This window comes from Oncorhynchus mykiss, chromosome 20 (genome assembly GCF_057628025.1).
Source record: "Oncorhynchus mykiss isolate SJ-2025 chromosome 20, ASM5762802v1, whole genome shotgun sequence".
In the NCBI taxonomy this organism is placed as follows: domain Eukaryota; kingdom Metazoa; phylum Chordata; class Actinopteri; order Salmoniformes; family Salmonidae; genus Oncorhynchus; species Oncorhynchus mykiss.
In genome coordinates this window covers 8,419,592-8,443,251 of record NC_143041.1, presented here as the reverse complement: position 1 = coordinate 8,443,251, position 23,660 = coordinate 8,419,592, and the positions used below count along the sequence as shown (strand labels likewise).

General features: G+C 45.8%; 1 pseudogene; it reads right to left on the bottom strand.

Moving 5' to 3' along the window:
- LOC149974331 (cilia- and flagella-associated protein 337-like) lies at positions 1 to 23,145 on the bottom strand (annotated as a pseudogene).
- Between the last annotated feature and the right edge of the window lie 515 nt (positions 23,146 to 23,660).

Sequence of the window (23,660 nt, the reverse complement as noted above, 5' to 3'; positions counted from 1 at the left end):
TTACCTTAGTGTGTTGAAAGCAGGGCTTTCTTGGGTGCCGACAGGCCCTGTCTGGTTCTCTGGTGTTGGGGCTTCCTCTACAGGCCCTGTCTGGTTCTCTGGTGTTGGCGCTTCCTCTACAGGTCCTGTCTGGTTCTCTGGTGTTGGGGTTTCCTCTACAGGCCCTATCTGGTTCTCTGGTGTTGGGGCTTCCTCTACAGGCCCTGTCTGGTTCTCTGGTGTTGGGGCTTCCTCTACAGGCCCTGTCTGGTTCTCTGGTGTTGGGGCTAACTCTACAGGACTTGCAGGGAGGAAACTGCTTAATGTGTGTGTGCCCGTGTGTGTGAGTGTGTGAATGAGTGTGTGTGTATTTGTGTGTCTGGAAAGGGGAGCACAGCTAATTGCTTATTTTGGCAGGGACAAGGAAATAGACAGACTGGGAGAGGAAAGTGTAGGAAATGTTCTACACACACACACACACACACACACACACACACACACACACACACACACACACACACACACACACACACACACACACACACACACACACACACACACACACACACACACACACACACACACACACACACACCTGCTCAGTTCTTCACTTCAATTCCAGCCTCTGGGTCCTGAATAAAACGTTGACCAAATGTACTAAACTCCTGCTCCAATTCCTGTTCAAGAATGTCAAGAATGTACAGATTCCATGCTTCATAAATCAGTTAAACTGAGGGTGATTGAATTATAGCATCAGGTTTTATTGGGTCTGGCTATGACCTGTCTGGCTTTACAGTAACCTTTCTCCTTTCTCAACACTGCCACTGTATGTTAGACTCCTGTCATAGGGCCACTGGGTGTGCAGGTTTTCATTGTGTGATTTTACTGCTTGCATGAGTTACTTGATGTGGAATAGAGTTCCATGTAGTCATGGCTCTATGTAGTACTGTGCACCTCCCATAGTCTGTTCTGGATTTGGGGATTGTGAAGAGACCTCTGGTGGAATGTCTTGTGGGGTATGCATGGGTGTCTGAGCTGTGTGCTAATAGTTTAAACAGATAACTCAGTACATTCAACATGTCAAAACCTCTCACAAATACAAGTAGTGATGAAGTCAATCTCTAATCTACTTTGAGCCAGGAGATATGTACATGCATATTATTAATGTTAGCTCTCCGTATAAATTTAAGGGCCAGCTGTGCTGCCCTGTTCTGGGCCAACTGTAGTTTTCCTAAATCCCTCTTTGTGACTGGACAGTAGTCCAGGTGTGACAAAACTAGAGCCTGTATGACCTGCCTTGTTGATAGCGTTCTTAAGAAAGCAGAGACGTGATTTATTATGGACAGGAGTTGAGGCTGCTGAAGGGAAGACGGCTCGTAATAATGTCTGGAACAGTCACGCCCTGACCTTAGAGAGCCTGTTTATTTCTCTATTTGGTTAGGTCAGGGTGTGATTTGTGTGGGCATTCTAGTTTTCTATTTCTTTGTTGGCCGGGTATGGTTCCCAATCAGAGGCAGCTGTCTATCGTTGTCTCTGATTGGGGATCATACTTAGGCAGCCTGTTTTCCACTTGAGTTTGTGGGATCTTGTTTTTGTTCAGTTACTGTGTAGCCTGCAGAACGTTACGTTCATTTATCTTTTGTTGTTTTTTGGTGTTCATCTAAAATAAAGAAAGATGTACACTTTCCACGCTGCGCTTTGGTCTCATTCCAATGACGGACGTAACAGGAACGGAGTAATTGGAATGGTATCAAACACATAGAAACCATGTGTTTTATTTGTTTGATACCATTCCACTAACTCCACTCCAGCCATTACCAAGAGCCTGTTCTCCCCAATTAAGGGGCCACCAACCTCATGTAATGGACAGGCCTCTCCCAATCTACTGTTGCATCAAGATGTTTTGACCATGACAGTTTACAATCAAGGGTTACTCCAAGCAGTTTAGTCTCCTCAACATGCTCAATTTCCACATTATTCATTACAATATTTAGTAGCGGTTTAGGGTTTAGTGAATGATTTGTCTCAAATACAATGCGTTTTAGTTTTATAAATATTTAGGACTAACTAATATTATATTTAGGACTTATTTCTTGCCACCTGTTCTGAAACTGACTGAAGCTCTTTGTTAAGTGTTGCAGTGATTTCACTTGCTGTGGTAGCTGACGTGTATAGTGTTGAGTCATCCGGTAAACATAGACACACAGCCTTTACTAAGAGTCATTAGCAGGAAATTAGTAAAGTTTAAAAAAATAAGGGGCCTAGACAGCTGCCCTGGGGAATGCCTGACTCCATCTGGATTATTTTGGAGAGGCTTCCATTAAAGAACACCCTATGTGTTCTGTTAAACAGGTAACTCCCGATACACAATATATTCAGGGGATGTAAAACCATAACACATACGTTGTTCCAGCAGCAGATTATGATCGATAACGTCAAACTGCACTGAAGTCTAACAGCTCCCACAATCTTTTTATTATTCATTTCTTTCAGCCAATCATCTGTCATTTGTGTAAGTGCTGTACATGTTAAATGCCCTTCCCTTTAAGTGTGCTGAAAATCTGTTGTTAATTTGTTTACTGTGAAATAGCATTATATCTGGTCAAACACCAATTTTTCCAAAAGTTTACTAAGGGTTGGTAACAGGCTGATTGGTCGGCTGTTTGAGCCAGTAAAGGATGTTTTGCTATTCTTGGTATAGCGGAATTACTTATGCTTCCCTCCAGGCCTGAGGGCACACACTTTCCTGTAGGCAAGATTGAAGAGATGGCAAATAGGAGTGGCAATGTTGTCTACTATCATCCTCAATAATTTTCCATCCAAGTTGTCAGACCCAGGTGGCTTGTTATTGTTGATAGACAACAAATATTCTTTCACATCTTCCACAATCACTTTAAGGAATTCAAAATGACAATGCTTGTCTTTCATAATTTGGTCAGTTATGCATAGATGTGTAGGTTCAGAATTGGTTGTTGTCATGCCTAAAATGTAATTTAGGTGCTCCAAAGCTCTTTACTATCATTCTTTATATCATTAATCTTTGTTTCGTAGTACAGTTTCTTCTTCTTCAGGTTCTCCTTCTCCTCCTCTGTCAGTTGGTCTTTGTATAGAAAACATAGCTGTTGAAAAGTTTGATGAAACTTACATGTAACCTTTAATTATCATTGATATAAATCACTTTCAAGAGAGACTTTGTGAAAAACATTTAGAATAATGATCTCTTTTTTGAAAACCTATGTTTCTAGGGAGCTTAATTGGCCAGCAACATATAATGACATGTTTTTTTATCCTACACAGCCTATACTGGGGTTGCACCACAGTGACCTCATAACCACTAAAACCAGCACCACACACAGTGTCACTCACATCAGGTCTGTTCTCAGAGATGGTAGTCATTATGCCCTCATATAACATATTGATGAGTAGGTGTGTGTGTGCATGTGTGTGCATGTGTGTGTCTTTTCCTTGGGTTTCAACATCATGGGAAGATTGATGATGTTCTGTTCACCACATCCCCACAACAACAAACGGTCGCTACGGGTGACTCTCTCTGTCCACACACACACACAGACACAAAAAGACACATATGCACACACACACACACACACACACACACACACACACACACACACACACACACACACACACACACACACACACACACACACACACACACACACACACACACACACACACACACACACACACACACACACACACACACACCTACTGAAAACTGTCGAAACCGAACCAAACTCCATCTGGTTTAACTCAGCTGTGCTTACAGTAAACTATCAACAGAAGTCAGCCATTGTGGTTGTTGAAACAGTTAGCCAATTCATCAGGATGTATTTCTCATTGCTTCCCATCAGAATTGACACACCCACCCACGCATGCACGCACTCACACACACTCACACACACACACACTGTGTATACAGTGAGTCTTTACAGTTCAGCCTAGCCCTGTTTTCTATGCCTCCGACAAAGCCTCTCCAACATTCCAACATCCTCATTTATTTGATGCAAATCTCTAATTTTGTGCGTTTTTCCCAGTGCCTTTTAAATACACCACCGTCTTACAGAAATACTCTCCAGCCAACAGCGGCACACCAGACCAGACTGCTTTGTTCTGGGGTATTTAGTGATATATGATGGCAGCCTTTTTAGGGTTATATATAAAAGACTACAATCCTCTGCAAAGGAGCAGATTGAGAAAGACTGTGGTAGGCCTAGAGGTTACAAAAATAAGTTACAAAAAATGGATCCAACTCAATCTCCCAGGGAAAGGTTTGTACAGTTGTAATGGGGGAAATATTCAATCACTTAAATTCAGCTAGAACATAATGTTCTCCAAGATCCATAAAACAGTAGATGTTAAGAACTCTGTGAGTGATGTGTATTCAAATGGGCCATTAATGGAATACTGACAGAAAGAGTACTGCACAGCACCTAAAGACCACTTCAGTTCAGTATCTGTAAGTATGGTAAGTGGCTGTGTCATTGAGGCTGTAGTTACTGTTCTGAAGGAACCTACATGCCCTCCCTGCCCCGTCAACAGTCTGGTGGTCCCGTTCACAGGGCCAGAGACAAAGAAAAGTCACTCTGTGTACACCAGCACCTCCACACTCGTGGGCCCTCCAGGACTGCAGGAGAGGAGGGTGGCTGGAGGAGGGCTGGGGAGGTGAAACAGACAGGTAGACACACCTGAAGATAGAGTACAGTGTAAAACACATAAAACAGATTAATAAAGAGATGTATCCTAAACTTGCATATACTGTCCTAAAAACAGAGGTGATGATCCTGATATTACTGTATACCCCCGACCAGAGAGAGACATACTGTACAGTACATACCAGTGGAGGCTGCTGAGGGGAGGACTTCTCATAATAATGGCTAGAACGGAGTATTATGGCTGGAATGGGGTGAATGAAATGGTATCAAACACGTTTCACTCCATTCCAGCCATTATTATGAACCTTCCTCCCCTCAGCAGCCTCCACTGGTACATACAGTATTCACACACCCACACAAGGACAGAGAACATAAATACTAGTTGTAGTTGTGTAGTTGTGAAATTTAAGGTGAATAACGTTTTTATTGAGTTTAGAGTAATTAACACAATGCTTAGCATACTACACCCCACCCCCCACTCTTTCTGTAATTTTCATGATTCCCCCCCCCCCCCCCCCCCCCCCCCAGGGGATCAGATTGGGAATTAGGAACAGAATGGCTGGTTATTAATTTTTATATATTTCCTTATTTAAAAATACAAAAATGCTTGAGGGGCCCCCCTAGCCCCGGTATAGCGCCGTGCCTGATGGGTTCTCATATCTGTTGATAGTGATTAACGCTAGACTGGACTGGATGTACAAGGACCGAGGACACTTTATGTTTTTGTTTTCTGTCACACTGTGATTATGTAGCAGCTGATGTTGTGACTTCCTGCAAGTCTCTAGGCGGGTGTCACAGAACATTGGTGCTGTGAGATTACAATATAAGGGGCCTGCTTAGAGAAGGCAAGTTAGACTTTTTCTATGATTCTATGCTGGAGGTTGTCTCCCTGTTGCAACTTGTAATTCATCCGAAATAATTTTGTATTAATTAAATCAACGACTGCTCTCCTTTTGTTCACCTGGAAATTCCCACTACAGTAGAGATGGGGGGGGTATTATTTTTGACAATATCGCAATATATTTTTGGGCTAGCTGGCATTGGCTGTACCTGCGCCAAAACTCAGGTATTTTTCCTTCTATAGCTTGTTCTCCATCTTGTTTCTAAATGACAAGCCAACATGTTTTTAGCCCTTTATTTCCATGACTGGTCAAAGCTCACTTTCTCATGGCTCTCACATCCCTGCAGAAGACTTGGTGAGCAATATTTTTGGAACATCGAATAGCAATAAAATCGCAGTATCGAGTCGCAATACATATAGAATCTTGAGAATCGCAATACATATTGTATCGGTACCTAAGTATCGTGATAATATTGTATCGTGGGGTCCCTGGAAATTCCCAGCTCTAATAAATAAGTTGATTGATATCATGAGTGCGCGTCTTGACTCCCCATTCCTCTTCGCCTCCATTTGGATGACACCGCACCACCACACAACTGTCATCATAATCACTTTAAGATTTACTACAGCCCACCACTAAACTCTCTCTCTCTCCTTCCTTAGCTACTCCTTTTTTCCCCTGATCCCTGTCCCTCTGCCACCTCCTCTCCCTCCTTCCCTCTCTCACCGTGTGTGTGTTCTGGTTACCGTGTGGGCGACCAGTTTACAGTGAGTGTGTGACCAGGTTACTCCCTATGAGGGGCGCTGTCCTGGACACATACGCACACACATCACATACACAGACAGCAAACACATTATGAAAATGTGATTTACATTTACGATGAAGCATTGAGGTACAAAGGAAAACATGGTCAATTGTTTCACACACACACACACACACAGCAGACTCACAGTGAGTGTGTGTCCCTCTGCAGGCAAACCAGAGGTCTCTGTGTGGCCCAGCTCCAGATGATGACCTCTACATCATGTCCGTAGCAACGACCCCCAGGGCAGGGCAGTGGTCAACCGCCAGGATGTCAGCTCTGTGTTGCTGACCCAACTCCCAAGACATGTCTGCCCTCACATCCCACACACAAGAGGCCATATTGGAACCATGCGTTCACCAAAATAAAACATGGCATCCATTCAAATTGGAAAACAAACCAAGTTTGCCTCTGTATGTAGTATGTATGACGAGTGATACAAAGTACGACCCAGAAGTCATTCTTTGAGTCAACCAACTGGTTAAAAGCATTTATTTTTTATTTTATTTTTACCCCTTTTTCTCCCCAATTTCATGGTATCCAATTGTTTTAGTAGCTACTATCTTGTCTCATTGCTACAACTCCCGTACTGGCTCGGGAGAGACGAAGGTTGAAAGTCATGCGTCCTTCGAGCCGCACTGCTTCTTTACACAGTGCGCATCCAACCCGGAAGTCAGCCGCACCAATGTGTCGGAGGAAACACCGTGCACCTGGCAACCTTGGTTAGCGGCCCGCCACAGGAGTCACTGGTGTGCGATGAGACAAGGACATCCCTACCCTCCCTAACCCGGACGACGCTAGGCCAATTGTGCGTCGCCCCACGGACCTCCCGGTCGCGTCCGGTTACGTCCGAGCCTGGGAGCGAACCCAGAGTCTTTGATGGCACAGCTGGCGCTGCAGTACAGCGCCCTTAACCACTGCACCACCCGGGAGGCCCAGTAAGTAAGCATTTCATGGTAAGATCTACACTTGTTGTATTCGGCACATGTTACAAATAAAGGTTGATTTGATTTGATTCACTGATATAGTTTACATACACCACCTCTTAGCCAAGTTGCTATAGCATAAAAAGGATGTGTTCCTCAAACCCCACCAGGTTCTGCTGATGTCTTACATATATATAAATAGATATTAATTCATGAAAGCTCTCTTGTAAGGAAGGTATGTGTCTGGTACCTCTGAGTGGAACCACATGGAGCAGACATGGTCTGGCGGTAGTGTAAGATAACACTGGTGTTGAGGTGTGGTGGACTCTTTCACCAGAGAGTGCAGTATAGGTGTTTATACTGGCTGGAACACATGCACTTTTCATTGACAAAGAAAATGTGTGTGTGAATGTACCTTAGCCCCTGTGATGTCATACTAAGCGATCTGTTGGCTCCACCCCACAGCCAGGAGCTAATTGTCATGGAGACAGGTGATCCCTGTGACCTCTGAGAAGGTGGCATGCTCTAGCTTGTGTAGGTTGACGCCGCTCAGTAGGTTCCACACCTTTTAACAGACAGAAAAATCACATCACAGTAAACTACATCTGTGTCCATCTAAAGTTGTTTCTAACTTAATCTTAGTCAATCCACCCCCCTCAGAGAGAGAGACACAGCTACATGTGAGCTCTCACATTTTTCAGCATGTTTTTTACAAAAGGATAGATTTGGAGTTAGATAAACTTGGATTTTTCGGCAAGGACATGTGCAGGATGCTACCCTCCACAGCATGGCCTTTGCTCCAGATCAAAACTCCAAACCTACAACCTAATTTTGACCAAAATTAACCGGAGAGATTACTGCTACCAAGGTTTCCTTTTTCCAAGCTATACGGAAGGTGCTCAAGCGAACAAACAGCAGAAACTTGAGGACACCATCCAGTGAGTAGTGTTTGTTCTGATGCTATTTTGAAAGCCAAGAAGAAAAAGACATTTAAAAAATGAAAAATAAAGTACATTACAATTATATATTTTACTTTATGGGGACTGAATACTTAGTTAAGGCTGCCAGGCTTGCAAGGACAGACCAGATACAACTTCAATTAGCACTGAGGTGTGAAGTAAAAGGTGTCGAGGCCTTTGGGCCCAACAAGTGGCAGGAGTCTTTGAAGCGTCCTCTGAAGCCCCCTCCTGCTGTTCAAAGACCATTCACTGGCATTTTCTACAAGACATCTGCCCCCCAGAAATAACAGCTTCTCGATTGGATTACACCTGGCGATCTGTTCACCGTCTGCCCTGGCCTGTCTCCCTCTGTCTGGTACAGGTACCCCCACCACACTCCCCCCTCTCTCCCAAGCTTTCACTCGCCTCCAGCAGACACACACTGTTGGGGCGAGTGACTCTGAACTTACAATGGCTAGCCCCAAGTTGTTATTTATTTTATTTTTTTCTTGTGCATTTTGCTGTTTGCCTTATGACTCCTGCATGCTTCGTTTGACTTCAAACTTTCTTTACCCAACTGTGGGACAGACTGCTGTACAATATGATCTTGTTGCCATCTGATGCACAATCAGATATCATAAATCAGCACTGCAGAGCTCTCCCTGTCCTATGCCGTGCCTTGACTGTATTACTGTTGATGATATCTGGAAATGTGCATGTACACCCTGGCCCATCTACTGTTGCTAGCCACCATTCTGACTTGTGCTCTGATATCTGCTTCACTGATTTCTGCTCTCGTAAAAGCCTGGGTTTTCTGCACGTTAACACTAGAAGCTTATTACTTGAAATGGATCAATTGAAAGTGTGGGTTCACAGCTCCAATCCAGATGTGTTGATCATTACTGAGACGTGATTAAGGAAGAGTGTTTTGAATACAGATGTTAACCTTTGTGGTTATAACCTTTTTCGGCAAGACAGATCTTCCAAAGGTGAGGGGGGGGGGGTCTTTACCAAGGCTCACCTTCAGTGCTCAGTTGTCTCCACCAAGTCTGTCCCCAAACAATTTGATTTGCTGGTTTTAAGCGTTACACTTTCAAATAGCTCTTTGTTGACTGTTGCTGGGTGCTATCGTCCTCCATCAGAACTGGCCTGTACCCTACCTGTCCTAAGCTCTCCCTGGCCCCTTACACTAAGTCTGAATTTGTCCTGCTAGGTGACCTAAACTGGGACATGCTTAAACCACCTGACCAAGTCCTAAAGCAATGGGACTCCCTAAATCTTTCTGAGATTATTACCAATCCCACAAGGTATGACTTAAAAACAGGTTCAGCCCCTGGTTTGATCGTGAACTTGTAGAGTTACTCCACCGCAAGAATTACATTTTTCGAAAGGCTCCGCACACACATACTCAGACTGACTGGCTCTCGTTTAGGCAAATGAGAAATAAGTGCACTCAGGCTATCCGGAAGGCCAAAGTTAATTACTTTAAGGAGCAGTTCTCTCTCTGTGGGTCTAACCCCAAGAAGTTCTGGAAAACGGTTAAAGACCTGGAGATAAACCCTCCTCCTCACAGCTTCCCATGTCTCTTAATGTTGATGATGTGGTTGTTACTGACAAGAAGCACATGGCTGAGCTCATTAATCACCACTTCATTAACTCAGGATTGCTATTTGACTCAGCCATGCCTCCTTGCCCGTCCAAAATTTCCTAATTTCCCACCCCTTCTAATGCGACTATCCCCGATGCTTCTCCCTCTTTTTCCCCTACCCCACTACAAAGTTTCTCCCTGCAGGCAGTCACTGAGTCCGAGGTGCTAAAGGAGCTCCTTAAACTTGACCCTCAAAAAACATCTGGGTCAGATGGTTTAGACCCTTTCTTCTTTAAGGTTGCTGCCCCTATCATCGCCAAGCCTATCTCCAATCTTTTTAACCTGTCTCTCCTCTCTGGGGAGGTTCCCATTGCTTGGAAGGCAGCCACAGTTTGTCCTTTATTTAAAGGGGGAGATCAAGCTGATCCTAACTGTTATATGACTATTTCTATTTTGCCCTGTTTATCAAAAGTGTTGGAAAAACTTGTCAAAGACCTTGATGACTATAGTATTCTCTCGGGTATGCAAACTGGTTTCCGCTCAGGTTATGGATGTGTCACTGCAACCTTAAAGGTCCTCAATGATGTCACCATTGCCCTTGATTCTAAGCAAAGCTGTGCTGCTATTTCTATTGACTTGGCCGAAGATTTTGATACGGTAGACCATTCCTATCCTTGTGGGCCGGCTAAGGAGTATTGGTGTATCTGAGGGGCCTTTGGCCTGGTTTGCTAACTACCTCTCTCAAAGAGTGCAGTGTATAAAGTAGAGGTCGACCGATTATGATTTTTCAACGCCAATACCGATACCGATTTATTGGAGGACCAAAAAAAGCCGATATCGATTAATCGGCCAATTTTTTATTGTATTTATTTGTAATAATGACAATTACAACAATACTGAATTAACACTTATTTTAACTTAATGTAATACATCAATAAAATCAATTTAGCCTCAAATATATAATGAAGCATGTTCAATTTGGTTTAAATAATGCAAAAACAAAGTGTTGGAGAAGAAAGTAAAAGTGCAATATGTTCCATGTAAGAAAGCTAATGTTTAAGTTCCTTGCTCAGAACATGAGAACATATAAAAGCTGGTGGTTCCTTTTAACATGAGTCTTCAATATTCCCAGGTAAGAAGTTTTAGGTTGTAGTCATTATAAGAATTAGAGGACTATTTCTCTCTATACGATTTGTATTTCATATACCTTTGACTATTGGATGTTCTTATAGGCACTTTTAGTATTGCCAGTGTAACAGTATAGCTTCCATCCCTCTCCTCGCCGCTACCTGAGCTAGAACCAGGAACAGATCGACAACAGCCACCCTCGAAGCAGCGTTACCCATGCAGAGCAAGGGGAACAACTACTCCAAGTCTCAGAGCGAGTGACGTTTGAAACGCTATTAGCACGCACCCCGCTAACTAGCTAGCCATTTCACATCGGTTACACCAGCCTAATCTCACTGGCAATGCGAAGAGCTGCTGGCAAAACGCACGAAAGTGCTGTTTGAATGAATGCTTACGAGCCTGCTGCTGCCTACCATCGCTCAGTCAGACTGCTCTATCAAATATCAAATCATAGACTTAATTATAACATAATAACACACAGAGATACGAGCCTTAGGTCATTAATATGGTCGAATCCGGAAACTATAATTTAGAAAAACAAAATGTTTATTATTTCAGTGAACGTTACGTATTTTATCTAACGGATGGCATCCCTAAGTCTAAATATTGCTGTTACATTGCACAACCTTCAATGTTATGTCATAATTACGTAAAATTCTGGCAAATTAGTTCGCAATGAGCCAGGCGGCCTAAACTGTTGCATATACCCTGACTCTGCGTGCAATGCACGCAAGAGTAGTGACGCAATTTCACCTGGTTAATATTGCCTGCTAACCTGGATTTCTTTTAGCTAAATATGCAGGTTTAAAAATATATACTTCTATGTATTGATTTTAAGAAAGGCATTGGTGTTTATGGTTCGGTACACGTTGGAGCAACGACAGTCCTTTTTCGCGAATGCGCATCGCATCGATTATATGCAACGCAGGACACGCTAGATAAACTAGTAATATCATCAACCATAACTAGTGATTATGATTGATTTTATTTATATATATTTTTTTGTTTTTATAAGAGAAGTTTAATGCTAGCTAGCAACTTACTGTGGCTTCTTACTGCATTCGCGTAACAGGCAGGCTCCTCGTGAGGCAGGTGGTTAGAGCGTTGGACTAGTTAACCATAAGGTTGCAAGATTGAATCCCTGAGCTGACAAGGTAAAAATCTGTTGTTCTGCCCCTGAACAAGGCAGTTAACCCACCGTCATTGAAAACAAGAATGTTCTTAACTGACTTGCCTAGTTAAATAAAGGTGTAAAAAATAATAATAATTTAAATCGGCAAAATTGGTGTCCAAAAATACCGATTCCGATTGTTATGAAAACTTGAAATCGGCCCTAATTAATTGGCCATTCCGATTAAGCGGTCGACCTCTAGTATAAAGTCAAAAAATCTGCTGTCTCAGTCACTGTCTGTCAACCAAGGGAGTAGAGGTAGTCACCCCATACATGAGGTAGTCACCCCATACAAGTACTTGGGAGTATGGCCAGACGGTGCACTGTCCTTTTCTCAGCACATATCAAAACTGCAGGCTAAAGTTAAATCTAGACTTGGTTTCCTCTATCGTAATCACTCCTCTTTCACCCCAGCTGCCAAACTAACCCTGATTCAGATGACCATCCTACCCATGTAAGATTACAGAGACATAATTTATAGATCGGTAGGTAATTGTCCTCTCGAGCTGCTAGATGTTTTTTTACCATTCGGCCATCAGATTTGCCACCAATGCTCCTTATAGAACACTCTATGCTCCTCTGTAAACTGGTCATCTCTGTATACCCGTCGCAAGACCCACTGGTTGATGCTTATTTATAAAACCCTCTTAGGCCTCACTCCCTCCTATCTGAGATATCTACTGCAGCCCTCATCCTCCACATACAACACCCGTTCTGCCAGTCACATTCTGTTAAAGGTCCGCAAAGCACCTTTTTCAGTTGGCTGCAGCTAGCGACTGGAACGATCTGCAACAAACACTCAAACTGGACAGTGTTATCTCAATCTCTTCATTCAAAGACTCAATCATGGACACTTGCTGACGGTTGTGGCTGCTTTGTGTGAGGTATTGTTGTCTCTACCTTCTTGCCCTTTGTGCTGTTGTCTGTGCCCAATAATGTTTGTACCATGTTTTGTGCTGTTACCCTGTTGTGTTGCTACCATGTTGTTGTTATGTAGTGTTGATACCATGCTATGTTGTTGTCTTAGATCTCTCTTTATGTGTAGTGTTGTGTTGTCTCTCTGGTTGTGGTGTGTGTTTAGTCCTATATTTATATTCAATAAATTTTTCATTTTTAATCCCAGCCCCCATCCCCGCAGGAGGCCTTTTGCCTTTTGGTTGGCCGTCATTGTAGATAAGAATTTCTTCTTAACTGACTTGCCTAGTTAAATAAAGGTTCAATAAAAATACAAATAATGAAGGAGAAGGTCTTAACAGATACTTGGAGAATGTATCCTGCTTTTCTCCTTTTCTTAAAATAGTTATCAGACATTGTCACGACTCCGACCGAAGGTGGCTCCCCTTCCCGTTCGGGTGGCGCTCTTCCCGTTCGGGTGGCGCTCGGCGGTCGTCGTTGCCGGCCTACTAGCGGCCACTGATTATTTCCTCCCCCTCCTTATGTGTTTATTGAGTGCACCTGTTTTGAGTTGGGTATAATTAGTGAGGCTTTATTAGTCAGCCGGCCCGCCTGGTTCCTTGTGCGGGATTAATTATTGTGACCTTCTGTTTTGTGTAAACTTGTGTGCACGTCCGTGGGTTACGTGTTTTCCCATTTCGTGGGTTTTGCTGGACAGTTTAAGTCCCCCTGTTTGGGGCGTTTGTTTTGTTATACGCCCTGTGTTTTCGTGGGGTTGGCTTATGTTCGCCGTTTTTGTGCATTAAAGTAGCACTCCCCTGAACTCTCTGCTTCCTGCGCCTGACTTCTCACCCACTACACTCAGAACGTTACAGAATCCCGCACCCTGAGGAATGGAGTCAGCAGGAGCAACAGCCAATCCCCTCCCATCGATGGAGGAAAGGGTTCTACATCATACCACCGTTCTCCATCGGATCGGAACGGCTATGGATCAGGTGATGGAGAGACTGGACCGATGGGAGAGAAGTGGTCTCCTCTCTCCACCTTCGGGCCCCCCCCACAGGACTCCCCATCTCCCGACTCCAGCACTCCAGCAATAAAATGTGGAATTAAAAGTATTTACAAGATGACAAAACAGAGGGAAATAAAACGTTGATTGCGACAGGCATAGGGTTTCCCAACCAGGAACAGCCTACAGCCTTTATTAGTCTTACGCTCCCGAGGGTCTATGATGGAGCGGCGGCGGGGTGCCAGGGGTTCTTACTCCAGCTGGAAACCTGGCCACCGTCAGACCCACTCCCTCGGGAGCGGAGAGGGTGAGTGTCCTCATCTCCTGCCTCATAGTTCGTGCTCTGGAGTGGGCGAACGCAGTCTGGAATGGCCCAGACTCAGTGAAGGAGCACTACCCAGAGAACGACTATTCCATCTCCGGCAGGAGAAGAGGAGCGCCCAGGATTACGCGTTGGAGTTCCGGACCTTGGCAGCAGGATCTGGGTGGAACGACAGGGCCCTTATCGACCACTACCGGTGTAGTCTCCGGGAGGACGACCGCAGGGAGCTAGCGTGTCGGGACACCGCTCTTTCCCTGGATGAGCTGATTGACATGTCCATCCGACTGGACAATCTGCTGGCTGCCCGCGGGCGTTCGGAGAGGGTCCTGTGTGTTCCACCACCCAGCACCTCCACTCCCGTTCCGATGGAGTTGGGAGGGACTGTGCCGAGGGGTAGCGGAGGAGGAGGCTCCCTCTGCACCAGCTGTGGTCGGAGAGGACACACGGCCGATCGGTGCTGGGGGGGTCCATCTGGGAGTCGAGATGGCAGGCGGAACATTTCTCGATCACCCCAGGTGAGTCAGCACCAAACTCACCCAGAACCCCCTGTTGGTCACATGTTTGTCTTGATTTTTTTTCTTAAATTTTTCCCCTCTTCCCAGCATAGGGCGCTAGTCGATTCAGGTGCAGCTGGATCGCGGACTTGCTATTATGGATCGCGGACTCGCTATTAAATTAGGTGTTCCGCTTGTGCCGATAGATTCTCCCTTTCCCGTGCACTCCCTAGATAGCCGGCCATTAGGGTCAGGGGTGGTCAGGGAGACCACGGTTCCACTGGACATGGTAACGCAGGGGAATCATAGGGAGCGTATCAGTCTCTACATTATTGATTCGCCTGCGTTTCCAGTGGTGCTAGGGATTCCCTGGCTGGCCCGGCACAATCCTAAAATTTAGTGGAGACAGGGGGTTCTCCAGGGGTGGTCAGAGGAGTGTTCTGGAAGGTGTCTGGGAGTTTCCATCGGTGCCACGTTGGTGGAGAGTCCAGACCAGGGTCCCACGGTGTGCATTCCCCCCGAGTATGCCAATTTGGCAATCGCTTTCAGTAAAAAGAAGGCGACTAAATTACCACCACATCGACCGGGAAGGGATTGTGCGATAGATCTCCAGGTAGACGCTGCTCTTCTCAATAGTCACGTGTACCCATTGTCCCAAGAGGAGACGTTGGCTATGGAGACATATATCACGGAGTCTCTGGGACAGGGGTACATTTGGTCCTCCATCTCACCCGTCTCCTCGAGTTTCTTTTTTGTGAAGAAAAAGGAGGGAGGTTTGCGTCCGTGTATTGATTATAGAGGTCTAAATGCCATCACAGTGGGGTTCAGCTACCCACTACCTCTCATTGCTACGGCAGAAAGCAGTTGTTCACAAAATTGGATCTCAGGAGCGCGTATAGCCTGGTGCGTATTCGGAAGGGAGACGAGTGGAAAACTGCATTTAGTACCACATCGGGCCACTATGAGTACTGCGTCATGCCGTATGGGTTAAAGAATGCTCCAGCCGTTTTCCAATCCTTTGTAGACGAGATTCTCAGGGACCTGCACAGGCAGGGAGTGGTTGTTAATATCAATAACATTCTGATCTACTCAGCCACTCACGCCGCGCATGTGTCTCTGGTACGCAGGGTGCTTGGTAGACTGCTGGAGCATGACCTATACGTCAAGGCTGAGAAGTGTGTGTTCTCCAAACAAGCCGTCTCCTTTCTGGGTTATCGCATTTCCACCTCGGGGGTGGAGATGGAGGGTGACCGCAGTAAGGCCGTGCGTAATTGGCCGACTCCGACCACGGTAAAAGAGGTGCAGCGGTTTTTGGGTTTTGCCAACTACTACCGGAGGTTTATCCGGGGTTTTGGCCAGATAGCGGCTCCAATTACCTCACTGCTGAAGGGGGCCCGGTGCGGTTGCGGTGGTCAGCAGAGGCGGACGGAGCTTTCAACAAGTTGAAGGCGCTGTTCACGGATGCACCCGTGTTGGCGCATCCGGACCCCTCTCTAGCATTCATAGTGGAGGTGGACGCGTCCGAGGCTGGGGTGGGTGCCGTGCTATCACAGCGCTCGGGTACGCCACCAAAACTCATGATGTGGGGGACCGGGAGTTGTTAGCGGTGGTCAGGGCTCTGAAGGTGTGGAGACACTGGCTTGAGGGGGCTAAGCACCCCTTTCTCATCTGGACCGACCACCAAAATCTGGAGTATTTTCGGGCAGCTAGGAGACTGAACCCGCGTCAGGCAAGGTGGGCCATATTTTTCACCCGATTCCGGTTCACTTTATCGTATAGACCGGGCTCCCAGAACGTGAAGGCGGACGCACTGTCCCGCCTTTACGACACGGACGATAGGTCCACCGAACCTACTCCCATCCTTCCCGCCTCAAAGCTGATAGCACCAGTGGTATGGGAGGTGGACTCGGACATCGAGCGGGCGTTATGGGCTGAACCCGCGCCTCCTCAGTGTCCGGCGGGGCGGAAGTACGTGCCGCTTGGTGTTCGGGACCAACTGATTCGGTGGGCTCACGTCCTACCCTCCTCGGGTCACCCTGGGGTGAGGAGGACAATGGGGAGCCTTCAGGGGAGGTATTGGTGGCCTATCTTGGCTAGGGACGTTAAGGTTTATGTCTCCTCCTGTTCGGTATGCGCCCAGAGTAAGGCTCCTAGGCACCTTCCTAGAGGGAAGTTACAACCCCTCCCGTTCCACAACGGCCATGGTCACATCTATCCGTAGATTTCCTGACCGATCTTCCCCCGTCTCAGGGGAACACCACGGTTCTGGTGATTGAAGTCCTGCCGTCTCCTCCCGTTGCCCGGTATCCCTACAGCCCTACAGACTGCGGAGGCATTATTCACCCACGTCTTCCGGCACTACGGGGTGCCGGAGGACATCGTTTCTGATCGGGGCTCCCAGTTCACGTCCCGAGTATGGAGGGCGTTCATGGAGCATCTGGGGGTCTCGGTCAGCCTGACCTCCGGTTATCACCCCGAAAGTAATGGGCAGGTGGAGAGAGTAAACCAGGAGGTGGGTAGGTTTCTGCGGTCGTACTGCCAGGACCGGCCAGGGGAGTGGGCGAGATACATCCCCTGGGCCGAAATGGCCCAGAACTCACTACGCCACTCCTCTACTAATGTGTCCCCCTTTCAGTGTGTGTTGGGGTACCAGCCGGTCCTGGCACCGTGGCATCCGAGCCAGACCGAGGCTCCTGCGGTGGAGGAATGGGTGCAGCGCTCCAAAGAGACCTGGAGGGCCGTCCAGGAATCCCTTCAACAAGCTAGTGGACGGCAGAAAAGGAGTGCTGACCGCCACCGCAGTGAGGCCCCCGTGTTTGTACCGGGGGACAGGGTCTGGCTCTCGACCCGAAACCTGCCACTCCGCTTGCCCTGTCGGAAGCTTGGGCCGCAGTGTGTAGGGCCTTTCAAAGTCCTGAGGAGAATAAACAAGGTGTGTTATCGATTACAACTCCCTTCCTATTATCGTATTAACCCCTCGTTTCACGTGTCTCTCCTCAGGCCGGTGGTAGCTGGTCCCCTACAGGACAGTGAGGTGCCGGAGGTCCCTCCTCCCCCTCTGGACATCGAGGGGTCCCCGGCGTATACGATACGTGCCATTCTGGACTCGAGACGCCTGCAGTACCTCGTGGACTGGGAGGGGTACGGTCCGGAGGAGAGGTGCTGGGTACCGGTGGGGGCCATTTTGGATCCGTCAATGTTGAGGGATTTCCATCACCTCCATCCGGATTGCCCTGCGCCTCGTCCTCCGGGTCGACCTTGAGGCCGGTGTCGGCGAGCTGACACCGGCCTCGCGTCAAGGGGGGGGGGGGGGTACTGTCACGACTCCGACCGAAGGTGGCTCCCCTTCGTAGCACTCCCCTGAACTCTCTGCTTCCTGCGCCTGACTTCTCACCCACTACACTCAGAATGTTACAGACATCAGTAACATGGTTGGATGGGTGAAAGCACAGGCTCCACTGCATAAAGCTACAGTTGCTTTAACCAATCCAGGTTGTCAGTTCAGTGATAACAAAAAAATATGGAGAGAGATTAATTGATCATTTGCAAACAGGGTCCTTGAGAAATTCTGGTTCTGTTGCGTGCTACAGTGATGAGTCTTCTGTGGGAGGAGTCTATCCCCATCTCTTCCTCTCCGTGAACACTGGTGATCTTCAGACTCAAGAGTCCCTATTTCTACGTCCCACAGTGATACAGACAAGTCATTACATCCGGCGATGACCTACACACACATAGAAAAACACACGATACACACACACGGATTTAAACAGGCACGCACACACACACACAGACATAAACACACACATACAGTATGCACACTCTCGTGTGTGTATGTGTAGATGTGACAGTGTATATGTGTATAAGATTCCATACACTCCTGTTTCAGTGTGTTGTTGTAGAGGGCACAGGAGAGGGGGGCACCATGGCCTTGTCTCCCCTCTCCTCCCAAACTCTTATATGCAGATAACATCTATGCTGCCTGGGTGGCATACAGGTTTTTAGCAAATTTCCGAAAAAGAACCCTTCACAAAAGATAGTGTCAAATCCCTTTTGTCTCTAATAGTGCTGAGCTGTCACGCCCTGACCTGAGTATTCTTTGTTTTCTTTATTGTTTTGGTTAGGTCAGGGTGTGACATGGGTGATGTATGTGTTTTTGTACTGTCTATGGGTTTTGTAGGTTTATGGGGTTGTTTATCATCTGGGTGTTTATATATATCTATGGTTGCCTAGATTGGTTCTCAATTAGAGGCAGGTGTTTATCGTTGTCTCTGATTGGGAACCATATTTAGGCAGCCATCTTCTTTGGGTATTTCGTAGGTTATTATCTATGTCTATGTCTAGTTGCCTGTGTCTGCACATTTAGATTATATAGCGTCACGTTCGTTCGTTTGTTGTTTTTGTGAGTTTGTTTCAGTGTTCTTTCTTCATTAAATATAGAACATGTATTCATATCACGCTGCGCCTTGGTCTCCTCTTTACGACGATCGTGACATGAGCGATTAACCGAAATGTCAGTTATTTTCCTACATCGGTTCAATTATTTGAAACCATTTCTTTCCTTTTTTTCTGAACTCAATGCTCACATTGCGCTGCAGTTTCTCAAGCGATAAATCAGATCATTGCCGAACTTTGAGATTTAGTAAGGAGTTGTAGTTTCCAACAGGCCAATGTTCTACATGGTTTAGCACAGAAAAGTGAATAATTAACTACAATGAAGCGGTTCCACAGTCTGACCGTAGGGTCCAGACCACACGTCCCAAACTGGTTAAGAGACCTGTTGAAGTCAAAACAGGTCACACCCTGCAGAGGAGGGAGAGAGGGGGTGAAGAGCGAGAGCGGGAAAGAGGGTGGGGGAGGAGAGGGAGAGAGAGGGTGGGCGAAGGAGGGAGAGAGAGAGAGAGAGAGAGAGAGAGGGTGGGCGAAGGAGAGAGAGAACAGCGGAAGAGAGACAGACATAGGGAAAGGGAGGTTAGGATTTATGGGTTACTTAATAAAATGTAGCATAACTAAAAATTCTAAAAATACTTCCTTTCCTATTAGTTTATAATTGGGAACTGTTGAGGACGGCTTCATTGTTCAACTGACCAAAGCTAGACAGTTTATTGCAGCACAAAATGTGCCCTCTCAGAAGCCATAACGACTAATAGAAAACATCCCCTCCCACTTGAATTACTTCTTCACATGTTTTCTCCCCAGTAAAAGCCATTATATATATATATATATATATATATATATATATATATATATTACATTGGTTATAGGGTGGGAGTCAACGACAGTGAGCAACATCTAATTTCTAGATAAAACACAGTTCTTACTCAAAACAATTCTGACCAGGTGAGTTTCATCATTCTGCGGTGTGACGGTTGATCTCTGATGTTATTCATTACTCTCCATGACTACGTGTAGATTGCTACCATGAGAGAATCTGAATATGTCAGAGTTGACATTTCAACTTGACCTGGGTCAAGGTCACTCAGACCTTCTCTGTCTATTAAAACCCAACCTTGAGTGCTGTCAAAATCTGATAAAGAATGAGGCTGTGTGGTACATTAACAGCTACCCACTGCTTTTTGTATCATCCAATAGAAATGGTGGCACTTTATACCTTGCTTACTCCATAGTAACAACACAATAAATATGCATAATAATGTAGATACTATGTCATATTATTACCTTATTGATTTCCCACACTTAGGGTTTTCTCCTGAGTGATATGCATGATGAATACTGAGGAGGCTTCGCTGATCCTGTTGATTGGTTCCTGTTGGACTGCGGAGATTTTTTGGTAGAAGTCACCAATATCCTGGTAGGAGACATGTTCTCACCCATAATGCCAGTTAACCAATTTGTATCCTGTCACCAACCCTGGTCCTGGAGAAGTATGGGGTGTAGCTCACTTAGGAAAGAAGCCTGAAAAACACCATACCCTTTTGGCCCCAAGGAAGGCATGCTAACCACAGTGCCAAGACAAATAACTCCCTTGGATGAGCTTGTAATGCAGCAAGCAATTATACAGTCATTGCAAGGTGTGCAGGGTTTTGTTCTAGCCCAGCACTAAGTAAATGGAGATAATGAGGCCTACCTGCATGTAGATTCTCTTCGGTGGTTGTCCTCACTGAAGGGGCTCACAAACAGCCCAGTGTGATGTTTGAGGAACCATAACAGATGGACCCCTCCCCTCTCATCTCCCCATTGCAGCAAACAGTGCAGCCCTGGTGACTGGGAGGAATAGTGGCCAGATTGGTCAAATGTTCAGATGGAACATTTATTTTAGCACAAAGAGAATTATAAATTTTAGCTGTACATTTGTGTCATACCAGTAGCAGAGAGAGATTGGGACATTACTGACAACAAGAGACACTCAGTCAAAAATGGAACTTCAATTTATCAAATCAAAAGCAAAAGTTACACTTTGAGTTTTTTAACAGTTAAAAGTCAGCTAGACACCAAACAAGTGGACGTCCTTAAAGCGGCTGGTCGTGGACACGTCAACAAAGTGGAGGTCCCTGCTGCTGGTTGCTACAGCGTCCTTGTGGACATTGAGCATGTAGACGAATCAGTGGTCCAGCCCCTGAACCTCCTTCTGTTAACCCCTTCCTCTGCAGGGTCTCCAGCCAGCTGGGGACATACATAATGTATGTGTGTGGTGTGTGTGTCTGCTAACTCATTCACACATTATCCCACTCACCTTCATAGTCTAGAGGACATGTAGTCAGCGGTTCCACAGAGTGGGCAGCCCCTCTTTACTGACACAGATGTAACAGAGTGGGGGGGTAGAGCACCTCTAGGCCTGGAGGTGTTAGCTCTCTCTCTGCACTTCTGTAGCAGGCAGCTACACAGCTCCTTCCACTCACATGACACGTCAATCTATAAGAACAGCAGGACATTGGTGTGAACGAGAATTAGTTCTCAATAGATTTACTTGATGAAATTGGGTAAACAAACAAACAAACAAACAGCAAACAGTTAAAATATACATAACAAAGGGTTATAGTTAACATCAAATCAAATGTATTTATATAGCCCTTTGTACATCAGCTGATATCTCAAAGTGCTGTACAGAAACCCAGCCTAAAACCCCAAACAGCATGCAATGCAGGTATAGAAGCACGGTGGCTAGGAAAAACTCCCTAGAAAGGTCAAAACCTAGGAAAAAACCCAGAGAGTAACCAGGCTATGAGGGGTGGCCAGTCCTCTTCTGGCTGTGCCGGGTGGAGATTATGACAGAACATGGCCAAGATGTTCAAATGTTCATAAATTACCAGCATGGTCAAATAATAATAATCACAGTAGTTGTCGAGGGTGCAGCAAGTCAGCACCTCAGGAGTAAATGTCAGTTGGCTTTTCATAGCCGATCATTAAGAGTATCTCTACCACTCCTGCTGTCTCTAGAGAGTTGAAAACAGCTAGTCTGGGACAGGTAGCACGTCCGGTGAACAGGTCAGGATTCCATAGCCGCAGGCAGAACAGTTGAAACTGGAGCAGCAGCACGGCTTCACATGTTACCTCATTAAAGACCCTTTCCATCCATCTGCCCTGGCTGTCTGGACCAATCACAGAACTCATCCCTCCTTCTCCTCCTCCGTCTCTCCGTGCACCTCTCCAAATCCGCCGGGACCCTTGTCCGAGGGTATGTGATTGGTAACTGCGTCCCTCAGCAACAGCAAGTGTTCTAGTCTAGTTCTAGGGCTCCCAAGTGGCGCAGTGGTCTAAGGCACTGCATCTCAGTGCAAGAGGTTTCACTACAGTCCCTGGTTTGAATCCAGGCTGTATCACATCCGACTGTGATTAGGAGTCTCATAGGGCAGCGTACAATTAGCCCAGCGTTGGCTGGGGTAGGCCGTCATTGTAAATAAGAATGTGTTCTTAACTGACTTGCCTAGTTAAATAAAGGTTAAAATTAAAACATGTTTTGTTCTAGTTCCTCCTGAAGACAGGCATCCTGGCCTGCATCCCTGTAAATGGGAAATATTTACTGTCCCATTGCAGTAGACACTTTAGATACATATGAAACAGTCAATTATAGATAGGCACAACGTGTTTATTGGATAGATATAAATTCCATAAATAGTGTAGTGGCCATTCTGTGAGGCATAATATGAATGCCTTACAGAATATGAACATGTAGCACTCCCCTCTGGCAGCAGTAAGACTGCACACATTGTGACCAATTTCAAAGACTAGAGTAATTGGATCCAGATAACTAACCAATTTCATGTGGTAGGCCTCCTTGAAATTACTGTGTGAAAGTCACAAAAAACAAATGCGCTAAAAAGCGTTGTTGTATTGAGGTTGAAACTCAAGTTTCCTTGTATTGTATGTATTTAAAGTGTACTTGAAGAGAGACTTCACGTTGTGAGGGAGACTGCTAGGCATAGGGGTGCCCCTAAACCCCCGTCTCGTGTGTCGCCAACCATGATGAGGACAGGCTTGTTGGTCCCATTGCCATGGGAAACCACGGGACAATCAGTCACATCTCCACATTCTCATCTCTCTTCCTGGTTAATCTAGGCATGCATGAGTGCTCCTTTTAGATCAGGGGCAGTTCTCGCAATCAACCCACCAGCAGGGATATGCAGTCAATGAGACAATGAAACTGTTTCTACTCCAAAAGGCTTTGGAATTAGAACTAAGATGTACATTTGCTCTACTCAGAGAGCTAGGTTTTTCAAAAACATGTTGATATCTTGATTTTCTGTAGAATGAAATCACAGGATTCACACACACAAAACTGAACTAGAACAGAGAAGATGAAAGGTATCTAAACACAATGCTAAACATGAAATGTGTATATAGACTAGACAGCATTTATAACTTCAACACTGATCTAAATTACAAATAGATAGCCAAAAAATTCAGATAGCCTGAAATTTCACTCTGAACCAAGCTCT